This window comes from Tupaia chinensis, unplaced genomic scaffold (genome assembly GCF_000334495.1).
Source record: "Tupaia chinensis unplaced genomic scaffold, TupChi_1.0 Scaffold000048_1, whole genome shotgun sequence".
In the NCBI taxonomy this organism is placed as follows: domain Eukaryota; kingdom Metazoa; phylum Chordata; class Mammalia; order Scandentia; family Tupaiidae; genus Tupaia; species Tupaia belangeri.
In genome coordinates, this window is record NW_006159506.1 from 5,976,303 (window position 1) to 5,980,708 (window position 4,406).

At 43.6% G+C, this 4,406-nt stretch overlaps 1 pseudogene; it reads left to right on the plus strand.

Moving 5' to 3' along the window:
- Positions 1-1,726: 1,726 nt before the first annotated feature.
- LOC102471471 (zinc finger protein 570-like) lies at positions 1,727-4,125 on the plus strand (annotated as a pseudogene).
- Positions 4,126-4,406: the final 281 nt, after the last annotated feature.

Consider the following 4,406-nt stretch of genomic DNA (forward strand, 5'->3'; position numbering starts at 1 on the left):
TGCTTCCACCAAAGAAGGGAACAGTTGGAAGTCAGACTGTGCCTTACACAAACTTTAAAGAGTCAGCTGTTTCTTTAAAAATCTACATGCTGTACATGTTAACATGCCCAAGATTGTATCTGTTCTTAAAAGAGCTTTGACTGGTCCCATTGCCGAGTGGTTAAGAGAGCTGGATTCCACGTTGTTGACCAGTTCGAATCTCAGCCCTGGCAGCTTCAAAAAAAAACATGCTGAGCATATGTTCATGCATGCCCCAAGTTCAAAAAAGAATGGAGAAACAGGAAAAGGGACTATGGAGTGATCGCATCCCATTAAGGGGTGCTTTCTCCCTTTGCATCTCTGTCTCTCTCTAGTGAGGACAATCGCTCTCTGAAAACCTTTTAAAATAAAAACATAAGAAGCATGCTTATTTAGATGTGATTCTTTCATAACAAATTCATTCATTTAAACATATTATCCCTTGACACTGTATATTTAGCGAACTATGCCAAAAATGCTTTCGTAAAGTTGACAGAGTTGTTCAACTGACCAGCATGACAATTTATGTTTGCTGAAGTTTTTTAGTTTACAAGACCGTGGGTGTGTAAGTCCTACCGGTATTCCATGTATCATGGTGATGTCTACAGCAGGCTTGACAACTGTCAAGTAGGTGATAAAGCTGTCAAAAGTCTACGGAGGCAGCTGCATACATTCTGAAGCCAAGGTCAAAGTTTTGCTTACTCCGTGACAATGTCAGTGTACAAACTTCATAGCATTATGAAAAGCAAAAATCTCACCCCAACATTTTTTCTTTCTTTTTTACAAATGTATGCTATGGGAATTTCTTCCAAGAGCTAGACATTTATTAACCTATTCTGTTCCAAAGATGAACTGCTACACATTTATTTTGAGAGAATTTTACTATAGACCATATGCACCCACTAGAGAAACAGAGAGAGATAGAAGGTGAGAAATCATCCCCAGGGGGGAATGGCCACACCACAATCCCTTCTCCTCCATTCGCCTCTCAGGATTTTTGGGCACACACGCACACACATCCGGCATGAATTTCAAGCTGCCGTGTCTGGTACTCAAACCACAGTCGGAAACATGGGAGTCCAGTGCCTTACCCATTACGCTACCTGCTGGCCCTGCTACGCATTTTGTAAAACTTGTTATGGAAGTATATCCATTCAGAAAAGTGCATATGTCATAATGCACAATTCAATGGATTTACACAAACAAGCACATGTATGTAGCTGGTATCCAGATCAGAAACAACATGGCCAGCGCACGACCCCTGACAAGTACATCCTGGCACCTTTCAGCAGCATACCTGAGAATGCCACTCTCTTGACTTCTTCTTTTTTTTTTTTTTTTCCCCCCTTTGGAGAGGTTTTTGCTATAGGGAGTGTACACTCGCCAGAAAGACAGAGAGAGACAGAGAGACAGAAAGTGAGAAATCACCTCCCAGGGGGGATGGCCACACCGCAATCCCTTCTCCATTCTCCTCTCGGGATCTTAGGCATGCACGCACACGTGCCCAGCCTGAGTTTAAGCCACCGGGTCCGGGACTCAAACCATAGTTGACTACATGGGAGTTGAGCAACATAGCCATTACACTAACTGCTGGTCCTAAGGATTTCTTAAAGCCATGTATCAGGGTGGAAAGAAGAGAAAAAAAGTCTGGAAATAAAGGTAAAGAGCAGGGAGGTCACATGCCTTACTTCCATGTGCTGAGGAGTTGGTCACCTTCAGAGATGTGGCTGTAGATTTCTCCCAAGAGGAATGGGATTGTCTGGATTCCTCTCAAAGGCATCTCTATAGGAATGTGATGTTGTAGAACTACAGACTCTTGGTACCACTGGGCCTTTGCTTTTCCAACTCAAGTGTGATATTATTATTGGCACAAGGAAAAGAGGCCTGGAAGGTAAAGAGGGAACTGACAAAAGGCTGGGAATCTGTGTGTGAGACTGAGAGTTAACACCAAAGGAGGACCTTTATGGAGAGCAGTCATCCCACAGGACCAGCAGTTAGCGTAATGGCTATGCCACTGAACTCCCATGTAGCCAACCGCAGTTAGAGTCCTAGATCCGGTGGCTTAAACTCACGCCAGGTGCATGTGCATACGTGCCCAAGATCCCGAGAGGAAAATGGAGGAGAAGGGATTGCGGCGTGACCATCCCCCCTGGGGGGTGATTTCTTGCTTTCTGGCTCTTTGTCTCTATCTTCCTGGTGAGGGAACGCACCCTATAGCAAAAACCTCTCCAAAAAAAAGAAAAAGAACAGTCATCCCAGAAGATAATAGAAACACAAGCTATGACTTGGAGTACTCCAGTTTGAAAGAAGGGTGGAAATCTGAAGGCCATTTTGAGAGGCAACTAGGGAATCAGAAGGTTTATTTCAAGGAAGAGACGATCACTCATGAAGAATCCTTGTTGATGAAAGAGAGCAAAAATATAACAAATCTTGGGGAAGTTTCCGTCAGAACGCACTGCTTCATACACGACAGAGAATCCTCAAAGAGGAGAAAGTACATCAGCATGGTACATGTAAGAAAAGCTTCAAAAAAGTATTAATGCCTAGGACCACCAGTTAGCGTAATGGCTATGTCAGTGGATTCCCGTGTAGTCGGCTGTAGTTCAGGTCCTGGACCTGGTGGCTTAAACTCACACCAGGCACGTGTGCATGCTTGCCCAAGATCCCAAGAGGAGAATGGAGGAGAAGGGTTTGCAGTGTGGCCATCTCCCCTGGGGGGTGATTTCTTGATTTCTGTCTCTCTGTCTCTCTCTGTCTTTCTGGTAAGCTCACATGCCATATAGCAAAAAACTCTCAAAAAAAAAAAAAGTAATGCCCATTAAGTCCAAGAGTGTCTATGCAGAGGGAACCAGCAGTTAGCGTAATGGCTATGTCGCTGGATTCCCACATAGTCGACCGTGGTTTGCGTCCCGGACCCGGTGGCTTAGAACTCACGCCGGGCGCGTGTGTGTGCATGCCCAAGATCCCAAGAGGAGAATGGAGGAGAAGGGATTGTGGCGTGACCATCCCCCCTGGGGGGTGATTTCTTGCTTTCTGTCTCTCTGTCTCTCTCTGTCTGTCTGGCGAGCGCACGTGCCCTATAGCAAAAACCTCTCAAAAAAATAAAATAAAATAAAATAAAAGAGTGTCTATGCAGAGAAGAAATGTGTGAAATGTAATGACTGTGAAAAAGTCTTCAGCCAGAGTTCATCCCTTACCCTTCATCAAAGAATTCATACTGGAGAGAAACCCTGTAAATGTGTAGAACGTGGAAAAGCCTTCAGCCAGAGATCAAGCCTTGTTCAGCGTCAGAGGATTCATACTGGAGAGAAACTCCATGAATGTAAGGAATGTAGGAAAGCCTTTGCTCAGAAGGCACATCTGGTCCGACATCTGAGAGTTCATACTGGAGAAGAGCCTTATGAATGTAAGGTATGTAGGAAAGCATTCAGCCAGTTTGCCTACCTTGCTCAACCTCAGAGAGCTCATACTGGAGAGAAATCCTACGAGTGCATTGAACGTGGGAAAGCATTTAGCAATAGATCATCCATCACTCAACACCAGTTCACACTGGCGAGAAGCCTTAGGAACGCGATGTCTGTGGGAAGGCGTTTATTTAGCCTTCATGCATATCTTACTGTACATCAGCAAATGCCTGCTGGAGAGAGACCCTATGAATGTAAGGAATGTGGGAAAGCCTTCAGCCAGAATTCACACCTTGCTCAGCAACAGAGAATTCATACTGGAGAAAAACCTTAAAAATGTCAGGAATGTCGGAAAGCATTCAGCCAGATTGCCTACCTTGCTCAACATCAAAGAGTTCATACTGGAGAGAAATCCTACGAAGGTATTAAAGGTAGGGAAGCATTTTGCAATGACTCATCCCTTACTCAGCATTAGAGAGTTCCTACTGGAGAGAAACTGTAGGAATGCAATGTTTGTGGAAAGGCTTTTAGTTACTGTGGATCCCTAGCCCAACATCAGAGAATACATACTGGGGAGAGACCCTATGAATGTAAGGAATGCAAAGAAAGCTTCAGGCAGCAAGCAAATCTTGCTCATCGTCAGAGAATTCACGTTGGAGAGTCACTTTCCTCACCCAATCCAGGGAATCATTACGTCCTATAGATCCTATTTCCTAAATATTTCTGAAATTTATACTTTTTTTTTTCTATTTTAATATTGTTACCTTCTCTAGGATTCATCTCCCCTAGCGAACTGCTATATTTTTAATGACAGGTCTCCTTGTATCCATTTTTCCTACCCTTAAACCCATTCCCCATGATGTACCAAACTGATCTTTATAAAATTTAAGAGTACACATAAAAAAATAAATAGGCACAACTTCCATTTATACGAACATTCTCAATGTTTGTTCCACAATCTTGGTGACCTCTCTCATAATATTT